General features: G+C 47.1%; 1 protein-coding gene and 1 non-coding gene across 3 annotated transcripts in view; both read left to right on the forward strand.

Moving 5' to 3' along the window:
• Positions 1-22,940, forward strand: part of GHR (growth hormone receptor) — a 636,857-nt gene that overhangs the window by 56,281 nt on the left and 557,636 nt on the right. Inside the window, exon 2 of one of the 2 annotated variants that reach the window (XM_063961562.1) lies at positions 16,318-16,398. The exons of the other annotated variant lie outside the window; for it this stretch is intronic. The gene's annotated coding sequence lies outside the window, so the exon portion shown is untranslated. The remainder of the gene's footprint in view (positions 1-16,317; positions 16,399-22,940) is intronic. 2 annotated transcript variants of the gene reach the window in all.
• Positions 18,597-18,715, forward strand: LOC134953744 (5S ribosomal RNA). Its single transcript, XR_010185753.1, has one exon. It is a non-coding gene; the product is annotated as a 5S ribosomal RNA (ribosomal RNA).

Raw genomic sequence — 22,940 nt, forward strand, 5'->3', positions numbered from 1 at the left:
AAAACAAGTGGCGTTACCGTCTCCTGATACGGCCGCCCTCAAGGAACCAGCTGATAGGAAGCTGGAAAATATCCTAAAAAGTATATACACACATACTGGTATTATACTGCGACCAGCAATCGCCTCAGCCTGGATGTGCAGTGCTGGGGTGGCTTGGTCGGATTCCCTGACTGAAAATATTGATACCCTGGACAGGGACAATATATTATTGACTATAGAGCATTTAAAGGATGCATTTCTATATATGCGAGATGCACAGAGGGATATTTGCACTCTGGCATCAAGAGTAAGTGCGATGTCCATTTCTGCCAGAAGAGGGTTATGGACGCGACAGTGGTCAGGTGATGCGGATTCCAAACGGCATATGGAAGTATTGCCGTATAAAGGGGAGGAGTTATTTGGGGTCGGTCTATCGGACCTGGTGGCCACGGCAACGGCTGGGAAATCCACCTTTTTACCCCAGGTCACCTCTCAGCAGAAAAAGATACCGTCTTTTCAGGCTCAGTCCTTTCGTCCCCATAAGGGCAAGTGGGCAAAAGGCCACTCATATCTGCCCCGGGGCAGAGGAAGGGGAAAAAGACTGCAGCAGACAGCCTCTTCCCACGAACAGAAGCCCTCCCCCGCTTCTGCCAAGTCCTCAGCATGACGCTGGGGCCTTACAAGCGGACTCAGGCACGGTGGGGGCCCGTCTCAAGAATTTCAGCACGCAGTGGGCTCACTCGCAAGTGGACCCCTGGATCCTGCAGGTAGTATCTCAGGGGTACAAATTGGAATTCGAGACGTCTCCCCCTCGCCGGTTCCTGAAGTCTGCTTTACCAACGTCTCCCCCCGACAGGGAGGCGGTATTGGAAGCCATTCACAAGCTGTATTCCCAGCAGGTGATAATCAAGGTACCCCTCCTACAACAGGGAAAGGGGTATTATTCCACGCTGTTTGTGGTACCGAAGCCGGACGGCTCGGTGAGACCCATTTTAAATCTGAAATCCTTGAACACTTACATAAAAAGGTTCAAGTTCAAGATGGAGTCACTCAGAGCAGTGATAGCGAACCTGGAAGAAGGGGACTATATGGTGTCTCTGGACATCAAGGATGCTTACCTCCATGTCCCAATTTGCCCTTCTCACCAAGGGTACCTCAGGTTTGTGGTACAGAACTGTCACTATCAGTTTCAGACGCTGCCGTTTGGATTGTCCACGGCATCCCGGGTCTTTACCAAGGTAATGGCCGAAATGATGATTCTTCTTCGAAGAAAAGGCGTCTTAATTATCCCTTACTTGGACGATCTCCTGATAAGGGCAAGGTCCAGAGAACAGTTAGAGGTCGGAGTAGCACTATCTCAAGTAGTACTACGACAGCACGGATGGATTCTAAATATTCCAAAATCGCAGCTGATTCCGACGACACGTCTGCTGTTCCTAGGGATGATTCTGGACACAGTACAGAAAAAGGTGTTTCTCCCGGAGGAGAAAGCCAGGGAGTTATCCGACCTAGTCAGGAACCTCCTAAGACCAGGCCAAGTGTCAGTGCATCAATGCACAAGGGTCCTGGGAAAGATGGTGGCTTCTTACGAAGCGATTCCATTCGGCAGATTCCACGCACGAACTTTTCAGTGGGATCTGCTGGACAAATGGTCCGGATCGCATCTTCAAATGCATCAGCGGATAACCCTGTCTCCAAGGACAAGGGTGTCTCTCCTGTGGTGGTTACAGAGTGCTCATCTCCTAGAGGGCCGCAGATTCGGCATTCAGGATTGGGTCCTGGTGACCACGGATGCCAGCCTGAGAGGCTGGGGAGCAGTCACACAGGGAAAAAATTTCCAGGGCTTGTGGTCAAGCATGGAAACGTCACTTCACATAAATATCCTGGAACTAAGGGCCATTTACAATGCCCTAAGTCAGGCAAGGCCTCTGCTTCAGGGTCAGCCGGTGTTGATCCAGTCGGACAACATCACGGCAGTCGCCCACGTAAACAGACAGGGCGGCACAAGAAGCAGGAGGGCAATGACGGAAGTTGCAGGGATTCTTCGCTGGGCGAAAAATCATGTGATAGCACTGTCAGCAGTGTTCATTCCGGGAGTGGACAACTGGGAAGCAGACTTCCTCAGCAGACACGATCTTCACCCGGGGGAGTGGGGACTTCACCCAGAAGTCTTCCACATGATTGTGAACCGTTGGGAAAAACCAAAGGTGGACATGATGGCGTCCCGCCTCAACAAAAAACTGGACAGATATTGCGCCAGGTCAAGGGACCCTCAGGCAATAGCTGTGGACGCTCTGGTAACACCGTGGGTGTACCAGTCAGTATATGTGTTCCCTCCTCTGCCTCTCATACCCAAGGTACTGAGAATCATAAGAAGGACAGGTGTAAAGACTATACTCGTGGCTCCGGATTGGCCAAGAAGGACTTGGTACCCGGAAATTCAAGAGATGCTCACGGAAGACCCGTGGCCTCTACCTCTAAGAAAGGACCTGCTCCAGCAGGGACCATGTCTGTTCCAAGACTTACCGCGGCTGCGTTTGACGGCATGGCGGTTGAACGCCGGATCCTGTAGGAAAACGGCATTCCGGATGAAGTTATCCCTACCCTGATCAAAGCCAGGAAGGATGTAACTGTGCAACATTATCACCGTATTTGGCGTAAATATGTTGCGTGGTGTGAGGCCAGGAAGGCCCCTACAGAGGAATTTCAACTGGGTCGATTCCTGCATTTCCTGCAAACAGGACTGTCTATGGGCCTCAAATTAGGGTCCATTAAGGTTCAAATTTCGGCCCTGTCGATATTCTTCCAAAAAGAACTAGCTTCAGTTCCTGAAGTTCAGACGTTTGTCAAGGGGGTACTGCATATACAGCCTCCTTTTGTGCCTCCAGTGGCACCTTGGGATCTCAATGTAGTTTTGGGATTCCTAAAATCACATTGGTTTGAACCACTCACCACTGTGAATTTAAAATATCTCACATGGAAAGTGGTAATGCTGTTAGCCCTGGCTTCAGCCAGGCGTGTATCAGAATTGGCGGCTTTATCCTATAAAAGCCCTTACCTAATTTTTCATACGGACAGGGCAGAATTGAGGGCTCGTCCTCAATTTCTTCCTAAGGTGGTTTCAGCATTTCACTTAAACCAGCCTATTGTGGTGCTTGCGGCTACTAGGGACTTGGAGGATTCCAAGTTGCTGGACGTAGTCAGGGCCCTGAAAATATATGTTTCCAGGACGGCTGGAGTCAGAAAATCTGACTCGCTGTTTATCCTGTATGCACCCAACAAGCTGGGTGCCCCTGCTTCTAAGCAGACGATTGCTCGTTGGATTTGTAGTACAATTCAGCTTGCACATTCTGTGGCAGGCCTGCCACAGCGAAAATCTGTAAAAGCCCATTCCACACGGAAAGTGGGCTCATCTTGGGCGGCTGCCCGAGGGGTCTCGGCTTTACAACTTTGCCGAGCAGCTACTTGGTCAGGGGCAAATACATTTGCAAAATTCTACAAATTTGATACCCTGGCTGAGGAGGACCTGGAGTTCTCTCATTCGGTGCTGCAGAGTCATCCGCACTCTCCCGCCCGTTTGGGAGCTTTGGTATAATCCCCATGGTCCTTTCGGAGTCCCCAGCATCCACTAGGACGTTAGAGAAAATAAGAATTTACTTACCGATAATTCTATTTCTCATAGTCCGTAGTGGATGCTGGGCGCCCATCCCAAGTGCGGATTGTCTGCAATACTTGTACATAGTTATTGTTACAAAAATCGGGTTATTATTGTTGTGAGCCATCTTTTCAGAGGCTCCTCTGTTATCATGCTGTTAACTGGGTTCAAATCACAAGTTGTACGGTGTGATTGGTGTGGCTGGTATGAGTCTTACCCGGGATTCAAAATCCTTCCTTATTGTGTACGCTCGTCCGGGCACAGTATCCTAACTGAGGCTTGGAGGAGGGTCATAGGGGGAGGAGCCAGTGCACACCAGGTAGTCCTAAAGCTTTTACTTTTGTGCCCAGTCTCCTGCGGAGCCGCTATTCCCCATGGTCCTTTCGGAGTCCCCAGCATCCACTACGGACTATGAGAAATAGAATTATCGGTAAGTAAATTCTTATTTTTCATGGTGACCTGACCCTTGAATAAACCATTCTACCTTTGTTTAACTCCTACCTTTGCTATTAAATAGGCATTTCTAAAGAAAAAAGGTTTTCAGTGCACGATGTATTGATATTTTATTTGGCAATGTAAGAAGACATGCAATTATTAGGCTGTATGGATGATTACTGTTTCGATTTGTCTATTTAAGTTTGTTACATCTAGCAATGCCATTGTATTTGTGATACTGTAATTGTTTTCCTGGCCAGGAAGCTCGGCCTCAATAACATGGGGAAGCGTAAAGCTTATATATTTGTCTCAATGGGATATATAGGTGAGGGTCATAGTTTGAATTTCTTAGAGGATAATGGACCCTTTAGTGGTCGTCTGCGCTGCATTCCTGGTGGCTACAGCCGCGGATTCCTCTTATACAGTGAAATGTATCAGTCGCTGTGTACATCACCTGTGGATTGGCATTTCATGTCAAATCAAAGCTCTTGATGTCTGTTAAGCATAGTGAGATGACGTCAGCAGACCTATTACTGTGGCCTTGCTTGGATTCTGCAACCACTAAGTACATAGGGGCATAGGAGATTATTCCAGGTTATATTAAAGGGAAATTATCACTATACAAATGCAGGAGTATTGTACATTCTGGAATATTTCAGCTGCTTATGCTGTTGTGTTGCAATGTACAAATGTATAAAACTAAGATATACTGTACACTGATTACCCTATTTAAAAAAAGAAGACGTTTTACAGTGAATTCGGAAAGTATTCACATCGCTTCACTTTTTCCACATTTTGTTATGTTACAGTCTTATTCCAAACTGGAATAAGTTCATTTTTCCCCTGAAAATTCTACACACAATACCCCATAATGACAATGTGAAAAAAGTGTTTTTGAGATTTTTGCTAATTTATTAAAAATAAAAAACTAAGAAATCACATGTACATAAATATTCACAGCCTTTGCTCAATACTTTGTTGATGCACCTTTGGCAGCAATTACAGCTTCAAGTCTTTTTGAATATGATGCCACAAGCTTGGCACACCTATCTTTGGGCAGTCTCCCATTCCTCTTTGCAGCACCTCTCAAGCACCAACAGGTTGGATGGGAAGCGTCGGTGCACAGCCATTTTCAGATCTCTCCAGAGATGTTCAATCAGATTCAAGTCTGGGCTCTGGCTGGGCCACTCAAGGACATTCACAGAGTTGTCCAGAAGCCACTCCTTTGATATCTTGGCTGTGTGCTTAGGGCCGTTATCCTGCTGAAAGATGAACCGTCGCCCCAGTCTGAGGTCAGGTGCGCTCTGGAGCAGGTTTTCATCCAGGATGTCTCTGTACATTGTTCCCTCTATCCTGACTAGTCTCCCAGTTTCTACCGCTGAAAAACATCCCCACAGCATGATGTTGCCACCACCATGCTTCACTGTAGGGATTGTATTGGCCTGGTGATGAGCGGTGCCTGGTTTTCTCCAAACATGACGCCTAGCATTCACGCCTAACAGTTCAATCTTTGTCTCATCAGACCAGAGAATTTTGTTTCTCATGGTCTGAGAGTCCTTCAGGTGCATTTTAGCAAACTCCAGGCGGGCTGCCATGTACTTTTTAGTAAGGAGTGGCTTCCGTCTGTCCACTCTATCATACAGGCCTGATTGGTAGATTGCTGCAGAGATGGTTGTCCCTTCGGAAGGTTCTCCTCTCTACACAAGAGGAATGTTGTATCTCTGACAGAGTGACCATCAGGTTCTTGGTCACCTCCCTGACTGGGGTCCTTCTCCCCCGATCGCTCAGTTTAGACAGCCGGCCAGCTCTAGGAAGAGTCCTGGTGCTTCCGAACTTCTTCAATTTATGGATGATGGAGGCCACTGTGCTTATTGGGACCGTCAAAAGCAGCAGATATTTTTCTGTACCCTTCCCCAGATTTGTGCCTCGAGACAATACTGTCTCGGACGTCTACAGACAATTCCTTTGACTTCATGCTTGGTTTGTGCACAGACATGCACCGTCAAGTGTGGGACCTTTTATAGACAGGTGTGTGCCTTTCCAAATCATGTGCAATCAACTGAATTTACCACAGGTGGACTCCAATTAAGCTGTAGGAACATCTCAAGGATGATCAGTGGAAACAGGATGCACCTATGCTCAATTTTGAGATTCATGGCAAAGGCTGTGAATACTTCTGTATATGTGAGTTCTTAGTTTTTTATTTTTAATAAATTTGCAAAAATCTCAAAAAAAACTTTTTTCACGTTGTCATTATGGGGATATTATGTGTAGAATTTTGAGGTAAAAAATTAATGTATTCCATTTTGGAATAAGGCTGTAACATAACAAAATGTGGAAAAAGTGAAGCACTGTGAATACTTTCCGAATGCACTGTATATTAATGACAATAAGGACTATCTGTCCATCCCTTCATCTTTGCGCAAATGCAGTATGCTGAAATCCCCAAGATTGTGATTTGCACATGACACAGAATAAGCCGCTCATACCCCTATTCCACTGACTTCAACAACCAGGATTTTTGTACATGAACGAGCATCAACTCGGGTCTATGCTCAATGGAAACTACTCCTTTAAAAAAGAAAAGAAGAAAACGCTCCAGTTACCTGGGAATCCAGCCTGCATAGCATACAGGGTTGTTCACGGGTAGGACCCGGGTTAAGAGGCAGTGTAAATGGGTAACATGGGTCATCTGACCCGGGACCCATTTACAGCATGGTGATTGGTCAAAAATAAAAAGATCTGAATGGAGTCTGTGGACAGCTGTCACCGGGGAGGGAGAGATTACAGCCTTCCCGTTCGGTCCGGACCATTCTGTCCCCCCCATCCCCACTTCATACGGGGAGGCTGTAATCTCCCTCCTCTGTGACAGCTGTCCACAGACATGCTCCCGGATGGACACTCCCTGTCCGCAGGTCCGGTTGGTGTCCAAGGGATATCCAGCGCTTGGAGATGACATCATCTCCCAGCACTGGCACTGCACCTGTGTACAGTGTGAATGGTGTGGCACTGCAGTGGATACAGGATAAGTCCCAGGTCTGACCCTGCTTGGAACCGTGTTCCAAATTCCGAGTCAGACCCGGGACTTTGGTGGAAAAGGGCTACAAGTCTGAACAGAATGAACTTGCATAGGATAATATGGCTGTAATAAAAAATAAAAAAAGGATTCTTACATATACGTATACAGTGCCGTAACTAGACATTTTAGCGCTTTGTGCAAGAAAGAACATTGTCGCCCCCCCCCATATAGAAAATAGGGCCAGTGCTCGGCGTAGGCGTGCCCCAAAAATATAGGGGTGTGCCTTCATGGGGAAAGGGCGTGGCCACAGAGCTCCCATTTACACATTACGGTAGGTAGAGCCCCCTTTTACACAGAACGTCAGGTAAGCCCCCTTTTTGCACAGTACGGCAGGTAGGCCCCCTTTTACACAGTACGGCAGGTAGAGCCCCCTTTTTTCACAGTATGGCAGAGTCCCCCTTTTTACACATTACGGCAGGCAGAGTCCCCCTTGTTACAGTCCCCCTTTTTACACATTACGGTAGCAGAGTCCAGCTTTTTACATATTAGGCAGTATAGTCCCCCTTTTAAGCACATTAGGCAGGCAGAGTTCCCTTTTTACACATTTAGGAAGGCAGAGTCCCCGTTTTTAAATGAGGCAGACGGTCCCCATTTTTACACTTGAGGCAGGCAGAGTCCACCTTTTTACATAAGAGAATGGGTGGGATAAGAGAGAGAGAGAAAGTATTCGTCCTACCTGTGAGCATCCGGTAGGCATCTTCTCTTCTTCCCGCCCTACGCTACGCTCTTCGCATTGAGGGGTGGGCCGGGGCGGACTGGGAGAGACGTCATCTCTCCCGGCCAGCACACTGGGTAAAGGGAGCTGCCCTCTGCCTGGCTACCTATGTGACTGGGAGCCTAGCAATACAGCTGAGTGCCGGGTGGGGGAACAGGAGCTCTCCCAAGTACCTTACAGCAGCGGTGGGAGAAGGGAGACAGGCGGCGGCGGGAGTGACATAGCGGCCGTGCGGGTGTGCTGCCAAATGGTGCACCCTCAGTGCATTTGCACTGTGGGAAAGGCACCATTAGCACACACCTAGTTACAGCCCTGTACGTATATGTTGAAGTGGAGGTGTACGGAGGTGAATCAGCTCGGGAATGTAGTAGTTGAGCAAGACAGGCATAATCGGGTTACTGGCAGTTTGGATATCGGGGGTCACCATACCGACCCTGGATCCCGGTCTCCAGATTTGGCGGCCGGGGACCAGCGCAACAAAGCCCCTTGCGGGCTCGCTGCACTCGCCACAGGTTCTATACCCTCTTTATGGGTGTCGTGGATACCCACGAGTGGGATTAGTCCCTGTTATTCGGCATGCCGACTGTCGGGCTGTCCAACGTTCGGGATTCTGAGACCGCCGGTCACAAAACTACATCCCACAAAATCAGATGTAAACGGGTGTATGCCCCATGACAGTGTACAGATGTGGCTTGACAGTGTCAATAGTAAATGCTTAAGTCGCATTGTCCATGTAAAATGTAATTGGGAATAATTTGAACACATCACTATGATGTAATGAAGCGTCACATACATAAGACAGAATAGTGTTTCGAATGTTCTCAATAAATGCGAAAGTTGCATTTTCCAGGTAAAATGTAATTCCAAATAATTGCCTTCTCCTTTTGTTTACCCCTTTAAATCTTCATTCCGACAATACGGCTGCACTTTATATAATCTAACCGTGATGCTAATCTGTGATCTGCTGGATGGGTCAGTACGCGACGGAATTTATATATAAAATTCTTTGGTCTGTTTGTCTGGTTATGCATTCGGACACCCCTGCACTGATTGGGATGAAACCAACGTGAGGATCCAGTTGGATCCTGGCCAGGTTTTAGGGGGGTTGGGTTCCCAGCCGGACCTCACAACGGAATGCGCCGGGCAGAACTTTGTCCCATGGATCCTGTTCTGGGTGGATTTGGATGAAAACTTCCCGCGTAGCACGGATACGGGCATTTTACACCCAAGAAATGACTGCATGTTCAAATCTAAAGTATTTCTGCTCCCAGCCAGCGTCTGTATGATTCTGTCTGCTGGAGATCTGTTGCACGCCCCTTTGATGTTCATGGAGGGATTTTAATCCTTATTTACACTTCTAATTACAGTATGTTTTAACTATAAAAATTTCGTTTTTCCTGCCAGACTGTGTCACAGAAGAAGCCTGCGCTAATTTGATTGTATTTGTGTGTTATTCATAGAGTTTATATTTTATGTGTGTTTGGCTTTAATTAAATAATGCAAACCAGGTTGTTTCTGTTGGTATTAAAATACTGTAACAAATCGGATTAGTGGGTCTTCAGATTCATCATGTAGCCGGCTTCAGAGAACTAAATGTCTGACGTGCTGCAGACTTCTGCCAGTACTGAAGAGCAAGATCTGCTGCCGTATTGTGTGCATCTCATTTGTGCAACATTAAATGTAATAAAGATGATTCCTGCATCCTGCCAGTATATAATACAGTCTCTGGTAAATTCCCGTCAGTACCCGATGAGCATCTAACCATACTGTGTACATTTCACCTACTCCGCAATACCCATAAACAATAAGGGGTCTATTCATGAAACAGTGAAAAGTGTGGAGAAGTGAGCCAGTGGCAACCAATCAGCATTGAAGTAACATTTGTAATTTGCATACTACACAATTGTATGGAGCAGCTGATTGGTTGCCATGGGCAACTTCTCCTCTCTTTTCACTGCTTCATAATTAGACCCCTAGGTCTCTAGTACTTGAAGATGAAGATCTGGGGGCATCCGAGTACCTGTAAGCCTATAACACTCTACGGGAAAGGCGGCATGCTATAGGTAAGGACCTCATGCAGCTGCCGAGGGTTCATTTAGCTTGCTCAATTTAAATTGAATTCATTACTGAATTTTACTGTAAATGGAGTTTATATGCAGGGCCGTCTTAACAGCGTTGGCGGTCCTTGGCAAAGCAATGCACTGGGGCCCCAAGCATTCACGGGAATAATAATGAAAAAAAAAAAACCCTCACCCCTCCTGTGGTCCTGCACCTTCTCTCCACATGCTTCCATACAATGAATGGCTGTCAGCACTCTGATTGGTGGATAGCTCCAGCTCCCGACGGAGAATCAGGCCCATCAAAAATAAATAAAGAATAATTGCAGGGGCTTAGACAGGGGGGGGGGGGGGGTCATTTGAATACTAATACTAGGCATCTGTGTAGAGGTAGCCAACCCTAGAATACACAGTAGAATCAGGACCAGCTCAGAAACATGGCCTTAGAACAAACAATGTGACTTTTGTATACTTTAGCATTCAACGTGAATAATTTTCCTTTTTCTCTTTAACCCACTTTGTTTCATCTTGATCCAGCTAGTTGACGCTGAGCAATAAGAAAAACACCATTTATCGGCCCCATCAATGCAGGAGATAGGTGTGGCACCGTGTTCACAGCTGGTAAGGGGTGGGTGGGAATTGGGCCCACGTTCACTTGAATAGGATAGGCTACATAGCAGTATGTGCACAGGGCACACAGTGACATTGCTGTGAGTGGTAGCTAAAGGTGCTGCTGCGCCAGTCTGTATAGCACTGCCATTCACGTGTGCCGCTCCCGCCACAGGGCCCCTATACTGGGCAATACACCTCAAATACAAAAAATGTTGGCAGAAGCGATTTCATCATGGGTGAAAGCTTCGTATTATATAAACAAGTATATTTGTTAAAAAAATACTAAAACAATATAGGCAAAGTTAAGTACAGTATGTGTTCACTGTTCTGTACCAACTATTGCAATGTCCAATAGATTTTATATTAAGTTACGTACATTTTAATTAGTAAATTGTAGCTTAGATACAATACTTTGTTGGCCTATCGGTTACAAACATTGATGTACAGTAGAGCAGAAAAAATTATGCATAACTATTATTATTTATTATTATTATTCTTATTATTATTATTAGTAGTAGTAGTAAAACTTTTATTTGTTAGGTGCCTCAAAGTTTACACAGCACTGTACATGGTAAGCATAGAAAACATTTCACAGTAACCGGGTATCAGAGCATAAGTACAATACGCAACGGCGTACCATAACTCATACTTACCGACAATGTGGCTGCCCCCTCTGGGAGGGGTCAGCCAGGTCACAGCAGCAAGGGGGCGTGGCAAGAATGACGTATAGGGGCAGGACTAGGGTCGTGGCCACACAATTGCATCATCGTGGTCCCGCTGTCCACTATGCAATGCTAAGATTATCGGCACTACTAGGAAGGGGGCGGGTCCGGGATGACGCAAATCGTATCATCTGACCCTCCGGGCCGCCCACTTTGGACAGCAGCGTGGGGGGGTTGCAGGTGGCTGGCGCTCATCCGGGAGACTTGCCCACTCTTCCGGGTTGGTCGGGAGCGACATCTAATTTTCGTGATCCTCCTGGCCAATCCAGGAGAGTAGGCAAGTATGCCATAACGTACATAGCAAACATTAATATTTCTGCACAGATTCTATAGGACAAATAACAAAGGATATGGTAGGGAAACTCCCTGAGGCTAGCAGGAATTTACTAAGATGGGAGTTCTATTTAAAATGGGATGTTGCCCATAGCAACCAATCAGATTCTGCTTCTCATTTATCTAGCACCTTCTAGAAGATAATACCTGGAATCTGATTGGTTGCTATGGGCAACATCCCATCTTAAATAGAACTCCCATCTTAGTAAATTTACCCCATGGATGGGAATTGATTCAGTAATCAATGATCCTTTAACCAGCGTATGAATGGGTGAGCAGACAGTCACAGTCACTGAAGGGGAGAGGAAGGCGCAGCATTGATGACATACAGTGTGCTAGACAAGAGGGAGGAGGGCGCTGAACGTAAGCAAAGCTGTAGAGACAGCCGTGGGGCCTGGGTACTGAAGGGGGTGTAACCAAATCAGGCAGGCATGGCTATGCTCCTTCCCAAAAACTAGAAAAGAAAAATACTATGGGCGGGATGTAAAGCTGCCCGAGTTTGGTGGCCATGCGTGATGCTGGCCGACTCATAAAAAATTTTTTAAAGGGGCAATCACTTATAAGGCATGGTTTTGCAGTGCAAGTGATTGCCCCTTTAAAACAAAACGTCCAAGTTCGGCTGGCATCCTGCATGGCCGCCGAACTCGGGCTCATTACATCCCACCCTATGCGTGGCACCAGAAAGCAGCTTGTCCCCTCCAACAGTCTGGATAATTAGTACCCCCCCCCCCTCCCACATCTTGGCGCCTGTGCATGTAAGCGCTTACATATGACACATGGAGGTGTGTTTAAGGAGACAGTATTGAGTTATGATGAGGGATGGTACCCAGCAATAAAAAGGTACTTTTTGCAAGAGCATTTAAAGCTGGGGCGTCTGCTAGAGAGTCTGACTAGGAAAGGGCGGTATCTCAGGGGACATCTTGGAGGTGAACGTGAGAGGAATTGGCCAGGGTGCAGGAGAGATCAAGCCAATGTTTAGTTGTGTATGGCCTCCTCCATTTTGACAGGCAAACTCCATGCACATTTATAAGTAACCGGGTGTATTAGGTGGAAACTGTGCTGTAAGTTAGTGTCAGAGGAAACTAATTTCATATAGAGATTAAAAAAATAAAAAGAAATCTGCTTGCTAATGTGTAATCATGCACAGCAACATACATGTTCCAGGTAATGGATAGGCATGATGTTTGCTCTTGGTGGGTACTACAGCAAGCAATGCATTGTACTTAACGACCGAATGTCAGTGTATCTCAACATATCCTAAATATAATATATCTGTATATACAGTAGAGCTCATGTTGTGCTTAAATCTGGCACCACTTATAATGATGAAAACCTGTGATCATGTTTAAAAACCCTTCACGGTCAGGCAGACTTTAGTGTACAATGGTACAGTTGTTAATGCCTTACGAAGCACATCTGATATGTGGCCGGGTGATGCCGTCACCACTGAGGTAATGCAGAGGCATGTCCTTATTACTTGCTGTAGAAGCCTCACAGGGCCTCAGCATTGCCACACGTGTACACAGGTGATAAGGGATGGACTTTAGAATGTACGTGCTCAGCATTCCCTTCCTGCAAGCTGGCTGTTGCACCGCTGACAGGAATCTTCTCATAATAACGTGAAATATGACCATACATAATGGTAATCAGTGTAAATGTCTGTGATTATACTGAAACAGCAGCGTGATTATAGTAATGAGCTCCTCTACACAGCGTTCTTTGTTTCCGCTTCACATCTAGTCCTAACTGCACTATTACCGTGTCACTCTATTCACCGTTAGACTTTCAGTTTCCAATGACCAACCTTTATAAAGCAAGACCACCAGTAGAGTCCTGGAGAGGGCATCCATGTTGGAAGTGCGAGCATTACTGCCTCACAGCACTGAGGTATTTGGTTCGATTCCCACCATGGCCCTACTGTGTGGAATTCTACCCATGCTTGCATCAGTTTCCTCCGGGTACTCCGGTTTCCTCTCACACCCCAAAGATATACTGCTAGGTTAATTTACTCCCAACAAAAATGAACACTAGTGTGTGTGTACATGTGGTAGGAAACAGACTGTAAGCTCCACTGGGGGGCGGGGACTAATGCGAGTGACCACATATTGTCTGGAAAGTGGCGGTGGCAGCGATGTAGCATTTTTTAACTGGGTTGGCTTACCCCTTAGCATGTCTATAATGGGTGCAATGTATGCGGTGCAAATGGGCCCCTGGGTCCCAGGGGGGCCCACACCATACATACTGCACACATATTTTAATACATACCTTTCTGGAGTCCCGCGTTGGGCCCTTCAGGCGATGTGAAAATCACACTCAAAATGGCCGTCGCACATGCGCAGTAGTTAAATTGGTTCCAGAACATGGTGGGCACCATGTTTCAGGAGACCTGCACATCCGCAGTAGGCTTCGGCACAATACCGGAGACTACTTCCCAATACAGAGGAGGGAGCCCACCCAGAATGTGCACGGGGGCCCCCTCCTCTGTTAAAACACCCCTGCCCCACATCCTGGGGGGCAGGGTATCTTTCCCTCTCTGTTTAAGCATGCAGTGATTACTCCCATTCTAAAAAAACACAACTCTGACCCAAACACACTCTCTAACTACCGTCCCATTTCTCAGCTACCCAGTCCCTCCAAGCTACTTGAGAGGCTTGCCTACACTCGCCTTACACACTTTCTTAACTCGCACAACTTATTGGATCCACTTCAGTCAGGCTTTCGTGCTCAACACTCCACAGAGACGGCACTGACCAAAGTAGTGAATGATCTGGTCACTGCTAGATCAAAAGGCCATTACACACTACTTATTCTTCTAGATCTCTCTGCTGCTTTTGACACTGTTGACCACTCTCTTCTCATACAAACACTACAATCCCTAGGTCTTCAGGACACAGCCCATTCTTGGTTCTCATCCTACCTATCTAATCGCTCTTTCAGTGTTCACTTCTCTGATTCTACCTCCTCTTCTCTACCTCTATCAGTTGGTGTACCGCAAGGCTCAGTTTTAGGTCCTCTGCTTTTCTCAATCTATACCTCCTCTCTTGGTAAACTAATCAGCTCCTTTGGATTTCAGTATCATTTGTATGCTGAGGATACTCAAATCTACCTATCCTCCCCAGATTTGTCACCACCAGTATTGGCTCGTGTCACTGGATGCCTGTCTGCCATTTCATCCTGGATGTCATCTCGCCACCTCAAACTCAACATTTCCAAAACCGAATTAATTATTTTCCCACCAGCTAAGAGTAGTTACCAACCTGATATCTCTATAACTGTTGACAATGCAACTATCCACCCCACCCCACAAGCTCGTTGCCTAGGTGTCACCCTTGACTCTGAACTGTCCTTTGTTCCACACATTCAATCTGTCTCTAAATCATGTTACATGCACCTTAAAAACATATCCAAAATACGCCCTTATCTTACACAAGACACTGCAAAAACTCTAATCCATGCACTCATCATCTCCCGCATTGATTATTGTAATAGTCTCCTTACTGGTCTTCCCAAACATAGGCTATCACCACTTCAATCCATTTTAAATGCAGCTGCGAGGCTAATCTTCCTCGCCAGACGTTCTTCATCTGCTGATCCGCTCTGTCAGTCCCTCCATTGGTTACCGGTATTCTACCGTGTCAAATATAAAATACTTTTACTTACATACAAGGCTATTAACCAAACTGCACCATCATACATCTCCTCACTCATCTCAAAATATCTCCCTACCAGACCTCTCCGCTCTGCACAAGATCTGCGTCTCTCATCGACATGTATTACCTGTTCCCACTCAAAATTACAGGACTTTACCCGGGCTTCACCCACTCTGTGGAATGCACTCCCACGCACAATAAGACTCTCCTCTAGTCTCCAAACCTTTAAACGTTCTCTGAAAACTCATCTCTTCAGACAAGCCTACCAAATTTCAGACCCACACACATAACCTTCACAGCTTCCCTATCAAGTTACATCCCCTCTGTACAGTCCACATAAACTCACATTTTGTCTTCCAACATTGCTGGGTGATCATATCATATACAACCCATTAAGAACCTAGCAACCTGGGGAACCATTATGTGACAGGTAGCATCTATCCTTGTGTATCAATGCCTATTTCCCTATAGATTGTAAGCTTGCGAGCAGGGCCTTCCTACCTCTGTCTGTCTGTCTTTGCCCAGTTTTGTTCTATAATTGTTGTTCTAATTGTAAAGCGCAACGGAATATGCTGCGCTATATAAGAAACTGCTAATAAATAAATAATAAATCCTCCACTGGTCATACAGTTGTATAAACACCAAACAAAATATCGACATCTTCTCCGAAAATAGTAAATGTGCATTTAGTGGCATTCTAAAAACAACTACAAAAACCCCCCAGCACAAAGCACAGTAAAACATAGAGGACAGACAAGTGCGCTGAGATGTAATAAAGTGTATTGATTAGCACTTAGTAGGGACTGAGAGTGCAGCATTCGGTGCCACATACAGATTACATGCACTCCTCTGGCCACATCCAACAGCCTGGACAGTGTTATCTTTGAGACGTGTGAGTTGACCATATCTATATAATTGAAAACATTCTGTGTCTAAATGCAATTATAAGCGTTGTTTTGTTCTGTTGGCTGTGAGCGCTTGTCTGCAAGTGGCTGGAAAAAGTGCTTTCACCAGTCCCTCATCACTGCTTCCAGTCATGTGACGTATGTGGAACTGACTCCTTTCATTCCTGTTTTACAGCATAGTCACTGGTCTGAGGTTGTCCTTAAGGAGTATCGTAAATGACATCGGCAAGTGCCTGTGAAACGGAGGCCGGCTGCAGTACGTACAGTCACTTTCTTATCTTTATCTGCGCTAGATTGTCGTAACAGAAATGCTGTGTTATGTCATATTTGTTTGTTTTCTGTTGGATTAAAGGCCAGTGGTTGGTGTATGAAACAGTTAATTGACACACCCCCTACACTCCCATACCACGCCCATAAGGCGGCCCATCACTTGAGTCTGTTTAGCCACCTCCCATTTCCATTCCCTGCGTCACAATCGCAACAGTGCCTTTGTGCGGACACTCTATAACGCATGTGCCACAGTAGTGTTTTTGGAGGAATTTTCACACGTGCAGTAGCAAAAAGTCGCTCAACTCCATGAACATCTGCATAATGTTCAGTTTATGGATGTGCACACTGGTCCGTGGGTCCAGGTGGGCCAACACCACACATTTTGCACCCATGCTGTTTCTCCTTCATCCACTAGGGGCCACTGGAGTGTAGTTACAATGGGGAGATAGTAGGTGGTATTGGTAGCTGGCACTTTAAAAATTCTCACACTGTGGCTAGCTCCTCCCCTACTATCTCCCCTCCAAGCCAGTCTTAGTTAAGTGCCCGAGGTAGCTGGTTCACTTGGGTTTAGCTGAAGAATTTTCTTCTTTTTTCTTTATTATTTTATTTTTCTTACACACACTCACAGACTGGCAGCTCTGCCACTGCCAGTCTGCACCGTGGGAGCTGCCGGCGGGGTCCCATCGCAGCTGCGTGCGGCTAGGGATGGGCCCCGGCTGAGGGAGACACTGAGCTCTCCTGAGTTGGCGGACACCGCTGCGTGCGGCGCGTGTCGCGGCCACTCCATCCAGCAGAAGATTCCGGCAGCATGGCAGCGGTGAGTATCAAAAATGGTCGGACACCGCTGCGTGCGGCTTGTGTCGGGACCACCCCACCACAGAAGATTCCGGCTGGACGCCGCTGCGTGCGGCGTGTGTCGGGGCCGATCCACCAAGAACACAGTGGTGAGTGAAGTATACTTTATTTGTGGTGGCTATGTATGTTTTTAGAGCAATCTGTTTATTGTTGTACAACCCACTCCAGAAGGGCTCTCTGGGGCTGTAATGTACTTTATTGTATCCTTACCTGTCCTCCTCATGGAGAAACAGACAGGATGATTGGGGGAGGCTGAGTATGTGTTTATACAACCCTGACTGAAAAACGGGTGTGTGTCATTCTGATAACCCTCTGCTCCCCCAGCTCCCCGCACCCCCCGCACCCACTCAGCGCGACTCACAGAGCCGGCACAGGGATCCCGCTCGAGCGCAAAGCAATGTTTAAATTTGGCGCCTTGTACGGAGGGGGCGGAGCTAAGTCCCGCTCTGTAGAGCGAGCTCAGCGCTCCCTGCTCCCAGGCGGCGACTCGCGCTCTGTTCAGCGCAACACTCCCCGGCGGCGGCTAGCAGATACAGGGCTCTACTAGCGCTGTATAGCGGGCTCAGCGCTCAGCGCTCCCCGGCGGTGACTCGCAGGCCCAGCGGAGGGTACAGCTCGCTTCCCGCTTAGTTTTGCAATAAGGCGCCATAGCCGGGGGGCGGAGCTAACTCCTGCTCTGTACAGCGGGCTCAGCATTCTCCGCTCCCCGGCCACTGTTATAGTGTAATAGGCATTTATGTGAGTTTAATGCACATGGTGCTGAGGAGAATGTGATATAGTCAGAGTGGCTCAGCACTAATCCAGTTATCCACTATATAGATTTTATCGCATAGCCCAGAGGAGTTTCACTCTGGCGGCCATTTCCTCCCTGCACAGACCTGGCTTCATATTTGCAGTGTCTCCTATAGCCCAGTGGGCTAATCTTGCATACTCAGAGACAAATACAAATAAAGTCCCAGGTATATTAACAGTTAACCCGCTTTACTCAGCGGGCTCCCAGGTCTCCCCGTCGCTAGGCAACAGCTCTGGGATTTGTAACTTTTCGATACTTCAGGCTGCTGAAATATAGATACATTCCTCCTGCAGTAGAGTCCTCTACCCAGCATTTTCCTACTTGCAAATCAGGGAACCTGCTCTATTACAGTAGCTGGGACTCAGCTCAATAATAATTAAAAGGATCTACTGTGCAGTATTTATTTACCTACGGTGTGTGTGTATATATACATATATAGTTATGTTTGTGCATGTATATATATAGATATATATATTTAAGTGCGTGTAGGTATGTATATAGATAAATCCATAAAATACCAGATATAGGGGATAAAAGCCTACGGCCACACCACCCTGAACACGCCCGATCTCGTCTGATCTCGGAAACTAAGCAGGGTCAGGCCCGGTTAGTACTTGGATGGGAGACCGCCTGGGAATACCAGGTGCTGTAGGCTACTTCCGCAATGTTTTCTAATAACAACATCTTGCACATAACATTTTCCCCCATCTTTCTCACAGGCTGGTCACCATTTTGAAAAGCCAGCGGAACCTCAGAGAAACATCTGGTGCACCTTAATTAGCGATACACTAAATACAGGGCGGGGTGTTGCCTTCCCTTTATTATTCCTTGTTGTCACTAGTTACTAATGCTATTTGTAATTGTGGAATGCGTGTAAGGCATCAGACAAATAGCGCTGCGGCTCAGTACGCTAGTAGCGGGTATCTGAACAGGGGTTTGAATCCAAACAAAACTTTAAGGAGAACTCCTATAGCCTAGGGCTAAGACTCCTGTCCCACAGCGCAGCGTTGCTGGTTCAGGTCTCCGCTGCTCCAGAAAGTTTATTTTAATCGTATCGGTCACTACACATTATAGTGCAGACCTTACGTAGGGCTCTGTTTATTTAACCCACCTTTTCTCCTTTCGTTTGTCTCTCCTGGGATAGTCGAAGAATTCCCTCTTAGGTGTGAAGTATGCGGCGGAGCCATCTGCTTCGCCCTCCACGCACCTGCACACCCCTGTTTGATCAATGATGCAGGTAATGTCACTATTAACCAGACAATAGCTCATCAGGTAAGCCCTTGGACTTTGGTTTCCAAGGTCACAGGATCAAATCACAGCGGGACCAAACACACCTTTCCAAAAAGAAACTTTGCTAACATTCCATGCATTACTGATGTCTGTTTTCTGTGGATCTGAACCAGTGTCTCAGAATATACAGGTACATAATACAGCAGTTCATCTGATACTGCAGGTAAAGGAGGAGGACACGTCAAGTCCATCAGGGTTCCACGCCATTGACGAAAATGACAGCGACTGGTTCAGTTTCGGATGAGCTGGGCAGGCTCCGGTAGGCGGCCGACAGACACCCGAATACACAATATCAGGTATCAAACAGGGTTTGTTTTCCTATCTTTTCCCCGCAGATGGCAGGAGATGGTATCAGAACCTCTCTAGGGTATACACCTCGGTGTATCGCCGGTCCATCAAGCCGCCGTTTTCCTGAGGCAACCTTGCTCAGGGATCCATCGACATATGCGGCAGCATGGTTCTACCGTATCCGGAGCAGGTAGGTTGGGGAACAATTGTCCTCTAGGTTACAGGATGCTTCGCATCAGGATCAATTGATACTTTGATACAGGTCAGAATCACGATTCTGCTTTATGTTCCTTGGAGGTCTCCATGTCTACAGACTCGGACCCTGCATCTTCGCTTGGGCTGTCTTAACCCGACGACCTCTGGGGCTGCGACAGTGACAAGTAAACATGAAATCCTACGGGGCAGATGGTTCTGGGGAAGGAACTTTCTGCAGGATTTCTTGAACCAATGGAGGTAGGTCCACTTTGATTTCTCCTACTACTGCCCCAGCTCCAAGACAGACCTTTACTGGTCTTCCCTTTAGATTGTTTCGTGCCCTTTCAGGTTTTTGACTCCACACGGGTGATATCTTCGTCGCCAGGGGTTCTCAGGGTAAAAAGGCTGAAGCAGAGGTTCAACATCCTCAGTCCAGTCTGATTTTATGTCATCCTATACACCCATTACACCTGCAGGGTCCCAGGGTAGGCGCAGGTCGATGGGAGAAGGCTTGGGCGGTTACAACCGTCTCAGGAGTCCCTCGGCATGGGTCGGCTGATTTACGATGACAAGAGAGTCATACTGCAGGCTGCGCTCCATAGGTTTCTAACCGCAAAGGGTGTTGATCCCTGTTTTACACATATCATTTGAATTAGGACAGTTCTCAGGCCTTTGTTTTCTTTTCACGTTCCGAAGCCAAGTGGCTCGGACAGGCCTATTCTGGCCTTACAATCCTTTTAGTCTGTGATTGCTAGTTTAAACAAGAAAGGGAGTTTTACGTGTCCCTTGTCTTCAGAGATGCCTGTTTACTGATTTCCGTTGGACAGGCTTTTCTCAGATTCCCCCTTAACAGGATTCTCATTTTCACTGTAAGTCCTTTACTCTTCTCTCTTCCGCTCCCACAGAGTTTAGGAAGATAACAGAATAACTCTTTTTCAAGGGCAGTGGGTGACGTTGGTTCCCTAATGGGACAATTTACTGCTACTATCCCACTCTGTACATTAGGTGGCTTCTGAATATCCGGAGGATCCACGAGCTTCTGATTCGACACAGATCCAATTTATGCTCCGCATAGACGTTTCTCAACACGGTCCGTCAGAGGTTTTTTCATTCCTCGGCACCAGAGACTCTTTTTCTTCAGTCAAGTTGCGACGTAATGAGTGGTCGCCTCCATTCCTCTCGGAACGGGGGACAACAATCTTGTTTCCAGATCAAGCCACCAGGTCAGACTCCTGGGTGAGGGAACATGCCCCGGAGTTTTGTCAGCTGGTCCGCTGTGGGCGGAGATTTCGGATCGACCTCAGGGCGTTCTGACTGACTCTTTAACCCTTTATTACTCTCGGACGGCAGTAGCCGTGGAGGCCCTCAGGGCTCCGGGGAGTTTTCTGGTTATTCTATCCTGCCTCCTTTTCTATTTCTACTTCATGTTCAGTAACACAGGAGGGGATTATGCGTGCTAGTCCTCTCGGTGGCGCTGGTTGGGCCACGCATGACTTGAAGATACAGATACGCCTGTTGTCAGTAGAGGAGCCTTGGCTCCTACCTCGACGGGACTGTCTACTTCAACAGGCTCCTTTTTTTTTTCTCCTTGTTCAATTTTACACTGGTTTCGGTTACCCGTGTGACTGTTCACGAGACCTCAGAAGGGAGGAGTTCCCTAGTTCGGTTAGGCCTACTGGGCTCCGATTTCAGAAGTCTATTACCTCTTCTCGCTTTTGCCACTTTGGGAAAACTTTATGGAACATAATGAAGATAAAAGGGGGTTTTTCCCCCTTCTTCCAGTTACCATTCATCTTTGGTTTCTCTGGGAGGTTTTTTGCTCCGCTGCGCTTCAAACCACACTGACCGGAATTTTAGGTCTCTGCCTTTTTCGCTTTTCTTCCAAATGAGATTAGCCTAGCGGCCGTAAGTTCGGCCTCTTGTTCAGGGAGTACTCTATTGGCAACTCCCCGGGCTCGGCTTCGGCCTCAGCGGTCGTTTCTTCCAGAGGGGAGGTCCATTTTTCATATAAATCTGACACTAGTGGTTTTCAATCCTCTCTGAATGTTGTCAGGGCTCGTCAACTCTCTCTACAGAGGTCTCAGGCTATTCGATGAAGTGTTTTTTCTTCTTTGCTCTGGACGATGCTCCCGTACTAAATAGCCGGGGCCCCAGCATATGCTGGACAGTTGGATACATCTGATCATCAGACAGTCTTCTTGGCGGTTACTAGGGAACCTCCGTTTTCCAATTCAGCGCGCTTTACGCGCATTGTAAGACCTTCGTGGGCAGCCGCCCGCGGGGTCTCCATGAATATTTTGTCGGGCGGCTACTTGGTCAAACCGACATTCGTTTTGTCAAATTCTACAAGTTTGACACTTTTACGGCCTCTGCATCACTGTTTGGCCGAGCAGTTTTTACAGGACTCTCAGCGCTTTCCCACCCGTTTTTTGGGAGCTCTGGGACGTCCCCATTGTAACTACACTCCAGTGGCCCCTAGTGGATGAAGGAGAAATCAGGATTTTGGTACTTACCGATAAATCCCTTTCTCCGATTCCACAGGGGCCACTGGACGCCCGCCCAGCGCTGTTTCTCCTGATTTTTGTTTGATTAACGATTGCAGATCACCATATGACTGCTTGTTGGGTTCAGGCTAGCCTGGTTTTTTGTCAGGTTCTGTTCCAGGTTTAGTTTGTGTTCGCCTGGTTTACAGGGCGTCGTTAACCTCCTCTACCTTACGGTTTGTTTATTACAGCTCTCCTCGGGCACAGTTTAACGTAGACTGGCTTGGAGGGGAGATAGTAGGGGAGGAGCTAGCCACAGTGTGAGAATTTTTAAAGTGCCAGCTACCAATACCACCTACTATCTCCCCATTGTAACTACACTCCAGTGGCCCCTGTGGAATCGGAGAAAGGGATTTATCGGTAAGTACCAAAATCCTGATTTTAATACTTACCCTTCTGGAGTCCCACGTCAGGCGCTGCAACCGCGGCAAAAATAACTTAAAAAATGGCCACCGTTCATGCACATTTGATAATTAGTCTCCGTACCATTGTGGGCACCATGTTTTCGGAGACCTGCGCATGCGCAGTAGACTCTGGCACAATACCAGAGCCTACTGCACTGTG

This window comes from Pseudophryne corroboree, chromosome 1 (assembly GCF_028390025.1).
Source record: "Pseudophryne corroboree isolate aPseCor3 chromosome 1, aPseCor3.hap2, whole genome shotgun sequence".
Taxonomy (NCBI): domain Eukaryota; kingdom Metazoa; phylum Chordata; class Amphibia; order Anura; family Myobatrachidae; genus Pseudophryne; species Pseudophryne corroboree.